This window comes from Rhinatrema bivittatum, chromosome 3 (assembly GCF_901001135.1).
Source record: "Rhinatrema bivittatum chromosome 3, aRhiBiv1.1, whole genome shotgun sequence".
NCBI classification, from domain to species: Eukaryota; Metazoa; Chordata; class Amphibia; order Gymnophiona; family Rhinatrematidae; genus Rhinatrema; species Rhinatrema bivittatum.
The window spans coordinates 87,547,403-87,564,869 of record NC_042617.1 but is presented as its reverse complement, the minus strand read 5'-3'; the positions used below and the strand labels follow the sequence as shown (position 1 = coordinate 87,564,869).

At 50.0% G+C, this 17,467-nt stretch overlaps 1 protein-coding gene across 2 annotated transcripts in view; it reads left to right on the top strand.

The window, feature by feature from the left end:
• The window catches only part of PSME4 (proteasome activator subunit 4), a 389,258-nt gene that overhangs the window by 106,181 nt on the left and 265,610 nt on the right, over positions 1-17,467 (top strand). The window lies entirely within an intron of this gene.

The window sequence follows — 17,467 nt, the reverse complement described above, 5'->3', positions numbered from 1 at the left end:
CCGAGCCTTGCAGGGCATCGAGCTGCCGGCCCCACCTGTGCTTCTACCAATGCCGGAGCATGTACCCTCGATGTTGGAATGCCTTGATGTACTTCTTGGCATCCTCCCTACGCAGCTGTTGCCTGTGCCTGGGAGTACGTCAATGCTCCGGTGGCCACCATTGCTGCCTCCATCTAGTAAAATTCCCATTGTGGGTTCCTCCTAGGAGAGAGTGCGGTCGCAGCCCACGGCAAAGTTGAAGCCCTTGGTTCCGAGGCCGGTGTTGCTCGGCCGGTTCCGGGTCTTCAGGGGCCTCGATGCCCTCAGTGTCCAAGTTGAGGGGCCTGGGCAGGGGTCCGCCACTGGTGTCTCTGGGCAGTCTTAGTGAGGAAGATGCCCCGTATAACCTGTGGGGGGAGGGGGGGGGATGATACCTCAGAGTCTTCATCTGATAACTCAAGAGCTCTTCCCTTGGACCAGTTCCCTCTGGAGGAGCAGCACCGATCTCCACTTGAGGACCTGACCTTTGCGGGGTTCATCCGGGCCATTGCAGAAACCATTCTGTTTCAGCTTTTGATGGAAGAGATTTCTAGGCATAAGATGCTGGAGATTGTCCAGTTTGTCGATGCCCTGAAGGAGGTGGTGGCTGTTCCCGTCCAGGAGATCTTCAAGGAATTACTCCTGAGCTTTTGGGAACATCCCATCTCTGTGCCTCCGGTGAATTGGAAGGCTGATGCTATTTATTTAGTACAACATGCTTTGGGAGATGCCTACTCCCTCATCAGTCGGATGTAGTGGAGTCTGCCCGCAAAAAGGCCAAGCGGTCCCATACCCATGCCTCCACCCCTCCGGGTCGGGAGCACAAGGCGCTGGATGCACTGGGTAGGAAGGTGTTTCAGGGTGCTATGTTGATCGCCCATATCGCTTCCTACCAGCTGTACATGACGCAATGTTCCCGGAACCTCGGAAAACAGGTCCAGGAGTTCTGAGTGCCTGCCTGATCAACAGCAGGACATTTTGTTGGCAGTCGTCCAGCAGAGCCTGGAATGTGTGCAAACATGAGGTGCATTCCACTTACAACGTATTTGAAATGGCAGCTCAGGTGGTAGCAACGGGCATTGGTGTCTGCAGGGTGGCCTGGCTCCGAGCCTCTGATCTCTGGTCAGATGTCCAGGAGAAACTCGCAGACCTGCTGTGTACTGGCGAGAACCTCTTTGGTGATAAGGTGAGGGACGCTATGGCTTAGTTGAAGATCACCATGAGACCTGCCAATATATTTGATCCGCCGTCCTCTGCCAAGAAGTCCTCATGACAGGGCCCGAGGAAGTCCTTTTATCGCCAAAGGAAGAACTTTCCTCCTGCCTTTCACACCTGTTCCCAGTGTGTAGGCTCTAGGGGCCGTCCTAGACAGCAGCAAATCCCTAGACCTCAGCCAGTGCCCCAGCTGAGCCCCACTACAGGGGTTTGACTGGCAGCAGGGAGCACAAGCCAATCAACCGTACCCTCTGCACTGGGCCCTCCAGTCGGAGGTTGGTTATGGTTCTTCATGGAGTGCTGGCCCATTGTCACCTCGGACCAGTGGGTCCTTTCCATCATTCGTCGAGGGTATCAGTTGAACTTTCTGGGTGCTCCCTCGGACTCTCTCGCATGCCCCTCTTGAAGTTTGTCCTCACATCAGGAAATACTCTTAACGGAGCTCTCCGCCCTAGTAATGGCCAGAGTAGTTGAACCTGTTCCACTGTGGCAGCAAGGGCGGGGGTTCTACTCTTGCTGTCTCCTGATTCCAAAGAGAACAGAGGGTCTCTGTCCTATTTTGGACCCGAGAGCCTTGAACAAGTTTCTATGAAGAGAAAAGTTCAAAATGGTCTCTCTGGGCAACTCTCCTGCAAAGAGGAGACTGGCTTTGCTCCCTTGATTTGAAAGATGCATATGCCCACATCGAGATCTTCCCCAGTCACAGGACATATCTGCGGTTTGTCATGGGCGAGAGGTATTTCCAATTTAGCGTGTTGCCATTCAGCCTCGCCTTGGCCCCACGTTCTTCACCAAATGTCTGGCAGTAGTGGGTGCACACCTTCGCCGTCTGGGGATGCAGGTGTTCCCCCTACCTGGACGATTGGCTTTAGGTCAAGAATGCCACTCAGGAGGGAGCGCTTCAGTCTCTTCACTTGGCCATTCGGGTGTTGGAGTCCCTGGGGTTTGTCATCAAATACCTGAAGTCCCATATTACTCTGTCGCCTCACTTAGACTTTATTGGCACCCGGCTGGACATGGCTCATGGCTGAGCCTATCTTCCTCGTGACCGGGCGCTCACATTAGCATCACTTGCAGGAGTGGTTCACTGGACTCTGGGAGAGTCTCAGCCTGTTGTCCTGGGGCACACGGTTATGTCCGTCTTTGTCACTACCCTGGCTCGCTTGCATATGCGCAGAGCTCAATGGACGTTATGGTCCCAATGGCAGCAAGCCACCCAGGACCTTCATGTACGCATCCGTGTTACTCCGGCACTCCGTAACGCTTTGTCTTGGTGGGAAAGCCTGCCCAATTTGGAACAGGGAGTTCCATTTCAGTCTCCCTCTTTCCAAGTTGTGCTTATCACGGATGCATCCACCCTGGGTGAGGTGCCCATGTGGAGGGGCTCCACACGCAGGATCTGTGATCGGCTCAAGAAGCTCTGTGCCAGATCAACTTCTTGGAGCTTCAAGCGATCTGCTATTCACTTTGGGTGTTTAGGGATCGTCTGTCTGGTAAAACGGTCCTGATCCAAACAGACAACCAAGTGGTGATGTGGTACATCAACAAGCAGAGAGGTATGAGGTCTTCCTCCTATGCCAGGAGGCAGTCAAATTTGGTCATGGGCTCAGACCCAGGGCATACTGCTATAAGCCATGTATCTAGCCGGGATGGAGATTGTGTTGGTAGACTGGCTGAGTCGAGCCTTCCAACCCCATGAGTGGTCCCTGAATCAGGAAGTAGCAGATCGGATCTTCTGTCTCTGGGGCACCTTGGACAAGGATCTATTCGCCTCCCGCCGCAACACAAGGTGAAACAATTCTGCTCCCTGTTCAGGGGGGACAGCAAACCAGCCTTGGATGCCTTTGCCTGCCATTGGAGTATGCGTATCCTCTTCTTCTGGTGATGAAAACTCTCCTGAAGCTCCAGCAGAACAGAGGGACCATGATCCACATTGGCCGAGGCAGATCTGGTTCCCGTTCCTGTAGAATCTCTGTCTGAGAACCAATTGGTCTGGGGACTTCCCCCAACCTTGTCTCACAGGATCAGGGCAGGCTGCATCATCCCAACTTCAGGGCGTTGTCTCTGATGGCCTGGATGTTGAGAGGCTAATTCTGTAGCCTCTTGACCTGTCAGACAATGTGTAGGGTCCTGGTGGCTTCCAGAAAACTTTCCACCAGAAAATCTTATAGCCTGCAGTGGAGGAGGTTTTCCATATGGTGTGAGAGCTGTGGCCTGGATCCGTTCTCCTGCTCCACACCAAAACTGCTTGACTACCTTCTACATCTGTCAGATGTTGGTTTGAAGACCAACTCCATCCAAGTACCCCTGAGTGCCATTGGTGCCTACCACCAGGGTGTGGATGGTTTGCCCATCTCTCTGCAACCCATAGTGGTGCATTTTATGTGACGCCTGCCTCAGTTTAAGCCTTCCCTTCGGCCTCCGGCTATGTCCTGGGACCTCAATGTGGTGTTGGCTCAGCTCATGACAGATCCTTTTGAGCCACTATACTCCTGTGACCTGAAGTACCTGACCCAAAAGGTCATGTTTTTGATCGTGGTCACTTCGGTGTGCAGGGTCAATGAGCTTCAGGCGTTGGTGACGTACCCACTGTACATAAAGTTCTTTTGTGATAGGGTGGTTCTGCGCATGCACCCTAAATTCCTGCCTAAGGCGGTGACGGATTTTCATCTTAACCAGTCCATCGTCCTACCCATCTTTTTTCCCAAGCCTCATTCGCACTAGGTTGAATGGGCACTGCACAGCTTGGATTGCAAGATAGCCTTGGCATTCTACCTGAAGCAAACAGCAGGCCACAGGCAGTCTATGCAACTCTTCATCTCTTTTGACAAGAATAGAATAGATTAGGAGTTGTGGTTGCCAAGCAGACCCTGTCTAACTAGCTGGAGGATTGCATTTCCTGCTGCTGTGTGCAAGCGGGACTGCAACTTGGGGGCCATGTCAAGGCTCACGCTATCAGAGCCATGGCATCTTCGGTGGCACACTTGAGAGCGGTCCCTCTGGATGAGATCTGCAAAGCTGCGACATGGAGTTCTCTCCACACTTTCATTGCCTACTACTGTTTGGACAGGGATGGTCATCACGATAGCAGCTTTGGCCGCTCTGTCCTTCGGAATCTTTCAGCTATAGAACCAAACTCTTCCTGCCTACAGCCCAATGTTCGGGTTCAGGCTGTCTCCCTCTTACCAACAGCACAAGTATTGTGCCCTTTGGCACCTAGTTGGGTGCGTGTAGCTAGGGATTCACCCATGTATGAGGACACCATCCTGCTTGTCGTAGGAGAAAGCAGAGTTGCTTACCTCTAACAGATGTTCTCTGAGGACAGCAGGATGTCAGTCCTCGCAAAACCCACCCTCCACCCTGCAGATTTGGGTTTCTCCTATGTTTGCCATTTTATTTTTTTGTAATTCTATGTTACGAGACTTGAGAGGGTCCACCAAAGGCCAGGGTAAAGTGCAGGTAGATTGACTGGGCTTAGTGATTAACTTGACAGTGGTTATGCTGAATATATCAACATAGGAATAAGCTGGGCCATGTAGAGGTAGAACTTGGCAGGTAGAAATGACATTTGGAAGGGAGGGGTTGAATAAGGAGCAGCATAGCTCTTCCATTCTGTGCTCTGTCCATTGTAGCATTGCCCTCCTTCCCTCCTGTTTTCTGCATCCTGCTGCCTGGAAGGGAACGGACTGGAGCAGGAAGCAGAGGACTCTTGGATAATTAGCACCCCCTGTTATCCTATTTGATTAATCGGCACCCCCTGCTTTTACTTACGGTATCTTTAATTATGTACACCTCATACTTTTTGGGTCCTGTATTTGATCACATATAAGCAGTTTTGTTATCCAGGGGAAAAAGTGCTAAAATAGTTCATGCATTCAGTATTAATGTATAAAATTGAATCTTATCAAATAAGACGTCTGAAAAAGACAATATGACTTAGTTGCTGCCTTTTTTCTTTTAAGATCTGAGTTAAGTAAATTTAGTTGGTTGGAGGAGATGGCAAGTGGTCACTTGTTTTGATTCATCATTATCCTTACTGTTCATGTAACCAAAAGTGCAATATCCTGTTGGTCAAAGCTGTCAGCCAAATTTGTATATAAATAACTTTTGTTTCCTAGCGTGTAGCAGATAGACTCAAAACAAGCGGATATAGTGTGCTTGTGCTAGCAGTTGGAGACGGCTCTGACGTCAGCACAGGTACATATACCCCCACAGGAAGTGTAGCAATTCAGTAATTTCCATCTCCAAAGCAGTTTGGAGCTACCTCACGCTCGCTGAGCGTGTTTCCAAATTCTAACAACTAAATTCATAGAAGAAACCTACCTGAAGACGAGCCCCGCACTCCTGCGGTGATACCATTCGGTCCCTCCCCCAGTTGAGTTTCCCGAGCTGACTTCCGTGGTCCCTCGGAGGTAAGAGCCTCGGTCCGGTGGCCGATTCGCGGCAGGGACCTAGCCCCCGAGTGAGAAGGGCTCGGGCGTGGCATAGAGGCAGCCTCGGTCCTGGCGAGGACTTGGCTTCCGAGCGAGACGAGTTCGGGTGCGGCCTAGAGGCAGCGGGTGCACTTCCTCGAGTGCGGCGGTGACGGTACTTACCCTCTCCCCCCGCAGCCGGAGACCGCCCGGGTTGCAGCCGGGAAGCGCCGAAGACAAGGTAAGGCGTACATCTTTACTTGTGGTCTCCGAGGAAGTGAGGATTAGCGGGGTTTGCCTACATGGCAGCCCGCCAGAGAGGTCGCCATTTTGCCTGTCTACTCGCCTTCGCCACCTGAGCGCACGTTGCTGAGCGCACGCGGTTAGGCGCCCGTTGCTGATCGCACGCGGATAGGCGCCCGTTACTAGCCGCCGGTGGGTAGGCACACGTTCATAGGCGCCCGTTCATAAGACGCCTGTTGATAGGCACCCGTTCGTAAGACGCCTGTTGATAGGCGCACGTTCGTAAGACGCCTGTTGATAGGCGCACGTTCATAGGCGCACGTTCATAAGACGCCTGTTGGTAGGCGCACGCTGCTAAGCGCAGGCTGATGAGCGCGCATTCATAGGCGCACGTTGATAAGTGCACATTGGTAATCGCGTATTAGTAGGCGACACATATTACAAGGCGCATACTCCAGCTGGGAGGAAATAACAGGCGAAATGGAGCATAAGAGAGCCCAGGCGTCCGCAGAGCCGGCACCTCCAGAATCAGGCATCAGAGTCCTAAGCCTCTGCTCAGCATGCAACCTCAGGGCCACACAGAGCGAGGAAGCAGATTCCCTATGTGCCCAATGTGAGGAGGCCATGGGAGTTCCAGGCCAGGACCGGTCTCAGCCTAGCGTACTTGCCAGTTCCTCAGGGAACACTCCGGACTTAGCGGGCCGCGGGGAGCAGCCAGGGAACCCGAGAGACCTGGTGCCCCTATGGCCAGATCCGGCTTCGCTTTCCTGGGTGGACTTATTCAAGGGGATTCACGCCTTTGTCCAGATGCAGTCTGCTCCTCGAAGGGGCCTTTCTGTTCCGGATGAGCCGGCCCCTGGACCCTCGAGACATAGGCACGGCCACTCGCCACCCGAAAGCCCCACTTATGGGGAGTCGGATTGCTCCAAGGAAGATGAGGAACCCCCCGAGGAAGGAGAACTTCCCTCGGAGATAGAGCCATATCGGACCATGAGACGCTTCTTTCGGAAAGAGGATCTTCCAGGCCTGATCTCACAATGCCTATCAGAACTGGCTATTCCGGGCCAGGACACCCCAGGGGAACCTAGAATGAACCCCCTGCTAGAAGGCCTGCGTCAAACAGCTCACCATTTTCCCCTCCTACAAGCAGCACAGCAGCTAATCGATCTGGAATGGAACGTGCCGGAGGCCTCATTCAAAGGGGGTCGGGCCTTGGCTGGCATGTACCCCTTAGACCCGGCAGCTAAGGAAATGCTGGTGTGCCCTCAGGTAGACGCCATAGTCAGCGCAATTGTGAAGTGCACCACCATTCCGGTTGAGGGGGGAGCGGCCCTCAAGGATACACATGACCGGCGCATGGACACCATTCTGAAACAAGCCTTTGAGGTGGCAGCCATGTCCCTACGAATCGCGACCTGCTGCACGGTGGTGACGCGTTCCTGTTTATCACAAGCTAGAAACAACACCCCGGGAGAAGACATGGAATCAGCTCTCGCGTTCCTTACTGACGCAGCCTCCGACCTAGTCCGTACGGCAGCCAAGGGAGTGTCATCCTCAGTGGCAGCCAGGAGACAGCTCTGGCTACGTAATTGGGTGGCCAACTCTTCCTCCAAGACATGCCTCACAAGAATGCCCTTTAAGGGATCCTTACTGTTCGGCAGCGATCTCGAGAAACTGGCTAATAAATGGGGTGCCTCTCCATTACCCTGTCTACCAGAAGACTGGTCGAGGAGGAGCCAGCGTTCTTTTTCTAGACCATCCAGAGGTAGAAACTCTCAGCGCTTCAACCCTTACAGGGCTCGCTACCAAGCGCCTCGTTCTCAGGCCAGGAACTAGCCCTTTCGGACTAAGCACAACAAGAGGAGAAACGGCTCAGGTTCTGGCCCCGGCCGTACACCACAATGACAATCAGCCGACCCATCCGGGGGTAGCAGCCATAGGGGGCAGGCTAACCCTCTTCTACCGCAGGTGGGTCGAGATTACCTCAGACCAGTGGGTCCTCGCCATCATCCGAGAAGGGTATTACCTGGATTTTCTTCGGCTCCCGCCGGACAAGTTTGTGGAATCTCCTGGTTCACCTCTCAAGAAGGCGGCACTAGAAGTTACCTTACAGAGGCTCCTGGCCCTAAAAGCCATAATCCCAATGCCTGCAGGGGAGATAAATTCTGGGCATTATTCCATTTACTTCATAGTTCCCAAAAAGGAGGGCACTTTCAGGCCCGTCCTGGACCTCAAGTCAGTCAACCGACACCAACGGGTCTCCAGCTTTCGCATGGAAACACTGCGGTCTGTCAAGAATGCAGTACAGCTAGGGGAGTTTCTCACCTCCCTAGATCTGTCGGAAGCCTATTTGCATATCCCAATCCATCGGGATCACCAGCGCTATTTACGCTTCAAAGTCCTGAATCAGCACTTCCAGTTCCGAGCTTTACCCTTCGGGTTAGCCACCATGCCGCGGATCTTTACCAAGATCATAGTAGTAGTGGCGGCGGCACTCAGGAAGGAAGGAATTCTCGTCCATCCCTACCTGGACGATTGGCTGATCAGGGCAAAGTCACCGGAGGAGAGCCACCGGGCATCCAACAGAGTTATAGCTCTTCTGGAAAGCCTAGGATGGGTAGTCAACATAAACAAGAGTTCCCTACAGCTGTCCCAGTCGCTGGAATACCTAGGAGTTCAATTCGACACCCAGGAAGACAAGGTCAGCCTGACCTCCAAGAGGAAATCAAAACTCCGGAATCATCTGCAGGCCCTGCTGAGCGCCATCCAGCCCACAGCTCGGGATTACCTACAGGTCCTCGGCCTCATGGCATCCACTCTGGAGGTGGTACCATGGGCACGGGCTCAAATGAGACCATTGCAACGTGCCCTCCTATCTCGATGGAGCCCACGATTACAGAACTACACCGTACACCTACCTCTACCAGCCAGAGTGCGAAAGCAGATATGGTGGTGGTTGCAGCCCGGCCACATGAGCCGGGGGTCAAGAATGTCCGCCCCAACCTGGACCCTGCTCACAACAGATGCCAGCCTGAACGGATGGGGAGCACACTGCGAAGAACTCCACCGCCCAAGGGCGGTGGAGCAGAGAAGAGTCGAGGTGGAACATCAACCGACTAGAAGCAAGGGCAGTCAGGCTCGCATGCCTGCGATTTGCCCACAGACTTCGAAACAGAGCGGTCAGAGTGATGTCGGACAACGCCACCACAGTGGCATACATCAACCGACAGGGCGGAACCAGAAGCCAACAGGTGTCCCTAGAATTAACTCCCCTGATGATTTGGGCAGAAGCAAATCTCCAGGACATCTCTGCCGTCCACATCGCCGGGAAGGACAACACCATGGCAGACTTCCTCAGCAGAGAAAGCCTAAACCCGGGGGAGTGGCAGCTGTTGCCCACAGCTTTCCAGATAATTGTGGATCAGTGGGGGACGCCGGGCATGGACCTACTAGCAGACAGGTCCAACGCTCAAGTACCCGGATATTTCAGCCACAGGCGGGATCCTCTATCCCAGGGGATCGATGCCCTGGTACAGCCATGGCCTCAGGAGATCCTGCTATATGCCTTTCCTCCATGGCCCCTGCTGGGCGCCATTATACACAAGATTCAGCAACACAGAGGCCTAGTTCTTCTAGTGGCCCCGGACTGGCCAAGAAGACCCTGGTATGCAGACATGAGAAGACTACTGGCAGGGAATCCTCTACCTCTGCCTCCACACAGGGACCTGCTGCGGCAAGGTCCCATCCTCCACGAGGATCCAGCTCAATTCTCTCTTACAGTCTGGCCATTGAGAGGGCTAGACTGAGGAAAAGAGGATACTCGGAGCCGGTAATAGATACACTCCTCCGAGCACGCAAGTTCTCCACATCTCTAACATATATAAGGATCTGGAGAGTTTTTGAAGCCTGGTGCGACACTCGCAGCACCAATCCACATGCCGCTAAGATCCCTATCATTTTGGATTTCCTACAAGATGGACTTCAGAAGGGTCTATCCCTCAACTCCATCAAGGTTCAGGTGGCAGCGCTGTCTTGCTACGGTCCCAGGAGGGACGGCAACACCATTGCCACACACCCAGACGTTTCACGTTTCCTGAAAGGAGTCAAACACATTCGCCCGCTGGCCAGTGCCCCTGTGGAACCTCAACCTAGTGTTGGAATTTCTAGCGGGATCCGCCTTCAGGCCCCTTCGAGGCCTGTCTCTCCGTTAACCTTGAAGATGGTGTTCTTGCTGGCTGTGTGTTCAGCATGCCGCATCTCAGAGCTACAAGCACTGTCCTGCCGTGATCCGTTTCTCAGAATCACTCCAGAGGCTATCCATCTTCGCACGGTTCCTTCCTTCTTACCCAAAGTAGTCTCACACTTTCACCTCAACCAAACCATATCCTTGCCAACCACGGAAGGTTTGAAGAAGTCGGAAGACTGTCAAATGCTACGTCATCTCGACATCGGCAGACTGCTGTCCAGATACCTGGAAATGTCAGAAGCAGTACAAAAGACGGACCACCTGTTCGTCCTTCACAGCGGGAAGAAGCAAGGGGAAGCGGCCTCACGGCCAACCATCGCCCGCTGGATCAAAGAAATTATCAAGGCGGCCTACGTAGAGGCAGGAAAACCATCGCCTCTACAGGTCAAGGCTCATTCTACCAGAGCGCAAGCGGCCTCTTGGGCAGAAACTAGGATGCTGTCGCCTGCAGAGATATGTAAAGCGGCGACGTGGTCCTCCCTCCATACCTTCACCAGATTCTACCGTCTGGACGTCCAGGCCAGGGAGGACACAGCATTTGCGAGGGCAATCCTACACGGTCCTCGGGCAGCCTCCCGCCCAGTCCGGGCGTAGCTTTTGTACATCCCACTTGTTTTGAGTCCATCTGCTACACGCTAGGAAATGTAGAGATTACTTACCTGATAATCTCCTTTTCCTTAGTGTATGCAGATGGGACTCAGCATCCCGCCCGGCTGCCGGTATACATGGGGATTCGCCGGCTCACGGTAAGCCATGTTTTCTTATATAGGGCATCCACCCTGCCGGGTGTCGACGCCTTCCGGTTGAGAACACTGGCGGTCTCCAGCTACCATCAATTGGTCAGGGTAATCCTGTTCATTTAATCGATCGGTCAGTCACACATATATCCATAAAGCTTTTGCAAGGAAGATTACTGAATTGCTACACTGCCTGTGGGGGTATATGTACCTGTGCTGACGTCAGATCCGTCTCCAACTGCTAGCACGAGCACACTATACCCACTTGTTTTGAGTCCATCTGCATACACTAAGGAAAAGGAGATTATCAGGTAAGTAATCTCTACATTTCCCGTCGATAGCAGGGTTGAATTAGCCATGCTGTCTGGGAAGTATAGTAATCCCAAGTAGGTGGAGTTTCCCCTAGCTGATCACAGAGTTTTTAACCCTGTGCGTCTGCGCGGTGGTGTTCCTGCGCGGTTCCCTCACCTCTTCAGTTTCTTTTTTTCCGCGAGCTGTTCGCACGCGGGGTTTTTTCTCCTAGCAAATTTTTGCCTGACTGGATTTTTCTTTGTCGAATTTTTTGCGTTTTTTTTTTTTTTTTTACAAGATTTCTCATCCCAGATGGCTCTGAAGCCCTTTGGGTTCAAGTATTGTCAGTGTGGCAAAATTATGTCCATCACTGAGGGACATAATTATTGCTACATCTGCTTGGGCCCAGACCACGATCAAAAATCGTGTCGGGACTGCGGGAGGATGTCTCTATGGGCCCAGCGACACCGGGCTGCGAAGATGGAGAGGCTCCGTACAGGCACTTCGGCCCCACCATCCTCCGTCCATTCTTCACCAGGACCAGCGAAGTCGGGTAAGGCCCATCCGAAGTGGGCGTCCTCGTTGAGCCCAGCAGGACTTGGAAGACCCGCTAAAAGTTCCAGGCCAGGGTCTCACACACCCTCAAAGCCTCGTTCGAAAGCCGGGGATCCGGCAGAGGAACTTTGGCGCAAAGTACCGGCGGGTACATCTGCGGAGCTTGCGCCATCAGCGTCGTTAAAAAGGAAGCGCGACACTTCGAAACGAGGCGACACACGAGCGAAGTACGAAGCGTTCAAGTTATACAGCGCAAAGACGCATCCTCGACGCGTCATACGGTGCACAGAGCACCTATGGCGCAACCTACGGTGCATGGCCTGTCGCACGGCGCACCTCCGGAGCATAGATCATTGCATGACGCTCCTAGGGCGCATGGCGCAAAGAGAATACACCTGCAATCACCAGACTGCAGTGCATCGGGCAAACATCGCCATAAGTTACATCATACAGCTTCTGACAAACAGATAGTAAGATCTACAAGTTCATTAAGAATCTCCATAACTTCTGATGTAAGCATTGAAGGATTCTCAGCATCTGAATCTTTTTCATCAGGCCATTCTCCTCCTAGTGACAGTTCTTTGGCAAGTCTGTCATCGGTTTCTAGAGAGAAGAGACACTCTCCTTCTTTACAAATTCCATTAACAAAACGTATTTGCCCTTCGCCTGTTATACCTCCTCAAGGTCAACACAAGGGAAAAGCACCTGAGGATATTTTGCTTGCGGCAATTCCAACAAAAGCCCCAAAGCAAAAATTACATATTCCTCCACAGGGTACTTTGGCGGCATCTACTATAACGAAAATCTCAGATATTCTCAGCTCCTTTTTCCAAGAACTGGTAAAAATGAAAGAATTACCACCACAACATTCTCCAGAGGGTTTTCCTGTCTCGTCTCCAGGTGTAGCACCTTTGAACCGGTCAAAGAATATACACCAACCCAACCTACTAGTCCAGGTTCTCCGGAATCCATTCATTCTGTGAATTCTTCAACAGGGATGCCATCTGATCCTCAGGAAGGCCTACCTGAACCGTATTCTCCTCTGGAGGACTTGAACTATGCAAAATTTATTGAGAAATGAGGTAGTCTTCTCCAAGTAGAAACAGGAAGGATACCTGACCCCAGAGCTGAAATGCTCGGAATATTAAAAATATTTGAATCTCCTCCTGAGCCCACTGCTCTTCCTCCTCACTCTGTATTAGAGAATCTACTATTCAAAATCTGGAAAACTCCTTTCTCAACATCAGCTACTTCATGGAAAATTGACATTAAATACAAGATGCGTAATTCATCAATTTACGAGTCTGCCCAACTTCCCCACCAATCTATCGTGGTGGAATCAGCCTTATCCAAAGCTAAACGTAATAAATTGCATTCAAACACACCACTGGGCAGAGAGAATAAATGCCTAGATGACTTTGGGAAGAAGATTTATCACTCCTCCATGCTCACGAACAGAATTCAGCATCATCAGTTCTACACTACGCAGTACCTCTTCGAATCACTCTAAAAGCTGCGTCCACTATGTCTATCAGAAGACGATACACCCCACCAATCTTTCTTAGATATGGAAGAAGGCCTCAGGCATTTACTGTGCTCTATTTACGAGTCTTTTGAATCTTCAGCAAGAGAGTCTGCTTCGGCTATAGCGGCCAGGTGTATGGCTTGGCTCAGAGCCAGCGCAATTCAGACTGATGTACATGAGAAGCTAGCTGATGTCCCATGCACGGGTGACAATCTCTTTGAGGATAAGTTTGGAGATAGTCTCCCATTTGAAGGAACAAAGCGCAGCTGTATTATCTCTTACCACTCCTGCAGAGTCTCAAAAATCTCAACATCGATTTTATCCTTACCGTCAACTGTATTACTCCAGACCATACAATTGGCCATATTCACAATACAGACCTCAACTGTATGTCCCACCAAGAAACACTGCTCCACCTGTTTCTAGGGGTCGTGCCAGACAGCAAAGACAAGTAAAACAAACGCCGGCCCCTCAACAAAAACAAGCTTCCTCTTTTTGAAATTAAAACAGCCACCACTACTACCAGTATTCATAGGAGGACGACTTCAATTTTTTCTCCACAATTGGGAATCCATCACTTCAGATCAGTGGATACTCAACATTATAAAAAACGGTTACTCTCTAAATTTTCAATCCACTCCTTCTCTTCCTCATATTCCTCCAAAGAGGATGATACAATCCCACTTCACATCTCTCACAGCGGAATAGAACAACCTACAAGTTCATCAATCTATACAGATCATCCCCCTTCATCAACATCACCAAGGGTTTTATTCCCAGTATTTACTCATTCCAAAGAAGTCAGGGGGCCTACGACCCATTCTAGATCTCAGACTACTCAACAAACATACAGAGAGAGAAATTCAAAATGACTTCTCTCAAAAATATCCTACCACTGATTCAGCACAATGATTGGCTATGTTCCATCGACCTGAAGGATGCATATTCCCATATACCAATCCACCCGTCTTCGTGGCGTTACCTATGTTTCCAGGTTCAGAATATACATTACCAATACAAGGTACTTCCATTTGGCCTATCTTCAGCCCCAAGGGTATTCACCAAATGTCTAGCAGTGGTGGTGGCTCACCTAAGGAAACTTTCGATCCAAATTTTTCCCTATCTGGACGATTAGTTAATAGTAGCATCGGATCAGTCTACACTGAGAGATCATATGTTACGCACGATCGAATGCCTTCAGAGGTTGGGATTTCGTATTGATTTCGAGAAGTCTCACCTACAACCTACTCAGATACTTCAGTTCATGGGCGCTCTCATAAACATGGTTGAACAGAGTGTACCTTCCTCCAGACAGGATGCAGAACATACAATCATTGGCTCACAACCTGCTTCACAGAAATCAGACATCTGCACGACAAGTTCTCCAACTTCTGGGTCATATGGCAGCAGCGATGTATGTAGTTCCTCACACCAGACTTCACATACGCCGCCTACAATGGGGTTTAAAGACTCAGTGGTCTCCTCCCTCAGCACCAGAATTCAAATTACGAATGTAACGAAAGAGGACATTCGATGGTGACTCCTTTCCAAAAACCTTTCCTCGGGAGCTCCATTCCGTTTACCGCCTCATCAGATAACTCTGACCACAGATGCCTCCAACAAGGGTTGGGGGGCACATCTGGGCGAACTGAAAACTTAAGGTCTGTGGACCCCTCAGGAATCTACATACCAGATCAATCTCCTGGAACTTCGAGCCATTTGGATGGCACTTCAAACGTTCTCGGATCAGATAAGGGGATCAAGCCTCATGGTATATACAGACAACCAGGTAGCCATGTTTTACATAAACAAGGAAGGAGGGTCCGGTTTCTGGACTCTATGCCAGGAAGCAACACGAATTCTACATTGGACAATAAAAGCCCAAGTATCAATTCAAGCAACTTATCTTCCAGGTCTGGACAATGTAACAGCACACCGTCTCAGTCAGATTTTTCATCCACACGAATGGACCTTAAATCCAGACGTGGCACAAAACATCTTCCAACAGTGGGGATTTTCCATAATAGACCACTTTGCCATGGAAGCAAACAGACAAGTCCAAACCTTTTGCTCAATTTACCCCAGCAATCAAAGGATTGCTCCAGATGCCTTTCTCATTCCATGGACGCCAGGCTTGATGTACGCCTATCCACCCATTCCACTCATATCTCGAACGATTCAGAAATGCATCCAAGACGTATCAGACATGATTTTAATAGCCCCAGCATGGCTGAGACAGCCCTGGTACGCGTATCTCGTGAAACTTTCCATTCATCTATCAATAACGCTACAAAATCTTCCACATCTTCTGACACAGGAAGGGGGATCATTACTTCACCCCATGAACCAATCCCTTCATCTCACAGCGTGAAGATTGAAAGGCAAATACTAACTCCCTTAGGTTTATCCATTCAATTAGAAGATATCCTTATTGCGTCACGGAAACCTTCAACCAGATGTAATTACAAAGGAAAGTGGCAGCGGTACTTAGATTGGTGTACTCCAAAGAACATAAACCCTTTCTTATCCACGGCCACTCAATTACTGCAATATCTGCACACACTCTATGAAGCAGGATTAGCCACCACTTTGGTACGAATTCATATGAGTGCTATAGCAGCTTTTCATGAACCATTTAATAACCTTCCAATGTCTAACCATCCGTTGATTTCTAGATTCATGAAGGGAATGATCTGACTTCGCCCACTGGTGACTAAACCCCCAATTCCATGGGATTTAAATGTAGTACTGGAACAACTAATGCTTTCGCCTTTTGAACCATTAGACTTTAGCCACATCAAATATATGACATGGAAAACAGTCTTTCTCATTGCCATTACTTCTGCAAGGAGGGTCAGCGAGCTACAAGCCTTGGTTCACTACTCCCCATATCTTGAATTCTACCATGACAAGGTGACACTTCATCCTCACCCTTCCTTTCTGCCTAAGATAGTAACATTTTTTCATCATAATCAAACCATAACTCTACCTATTTTTATGCCAAAACCACATAATAACTAGCGTGAAAAACTTTTGCACACGGACTGTAAAAGAGCTTTGGCTTACTATAAGAAAAGGACTCTGTCAACTTCGAGGCCTTCTCAACTTTTCCTTTCCTTTAATCCGAATGATCCTGGACAACCAATCTCAAAAAGGACCATAGCCAGTTGGTTATTACAATGCATACTTTTTTGCTACAATAAACGTTCCATTAAACTACTCACAAAGCCTCAGGCACACCAAATCCACGCCACCGCAGCATCAGTTGCCCACTTGAACAAAGTTCCCTTAATTGATATCTGCAAAGCGGCAACATGGTCGTCCATTCATACCTTCACATCGCATTATTGCCTCCAACAACAAACGACCTCTGATGCAGCACTAGGCACAGCAGTCTTATCACTAAAATGAACATGAGACTGTCTACAACTTCAGGGGTTGTTGTCCAAACCTCCAAACAATGAATATACAAGGACACAACCCAGGAGCTTGGACTCCCAGACAGCATGGCTAATTCAGCCCTGCTATCAACGGGAAAAAGCAAGTTTGTTTACCGAAAATGGTGTTTCCGTAGATAGCAGGATGAATTAGCCATGCGTTCCCTCCCTCCTCCCTAGACAGTCACAGAGACAGACATACCTTCTTGACTTACCTCTCGCTTGGCTACAAAGAAACTGAAGAGGTGAGGGAACCGCGTGGGAATACCACCGCGCAGACGCACAGAGTTAAAAACTCTGTGATCAGCTAGGGGAAACTCCGCCTACTCGGGATCGCGACGCTTCCCAGACAGCATGGCTAATTCATCCTGCTATCTACGCAAACACTGTTTACGGTAAGCAAACTTGCTTCTTTATAAATAGAAAGCACATTTTGAGGAGCTGCATTTTGCTTTTGGTTTGTGAGTTTGCTGTGTTCACTTTTTAGAACTTATGAAAATGGAGCTAGAATTTCTCTTTGGAAGTTGAGCATCACTGCATGGCAGTTCTTTTTCAGGTTTATTTCTGTTTGTTCAAAGGATTTTCTTACTATAACGTGTTATCAAACATTAAGCATTTTTAACTGCCTTTGTAATCAGTTTTGAACTATTTTGAAAAGACAGATAATGCAATTGAGTAAATTGACATGCCTAATCACTTGGAACTGATTTAGGAGTATCATGTTTGATCTGTAGTGTGTTAATTATTGTACTTTCTCTACTGTCTTCAACTCAGTAATGGCTTTTCTT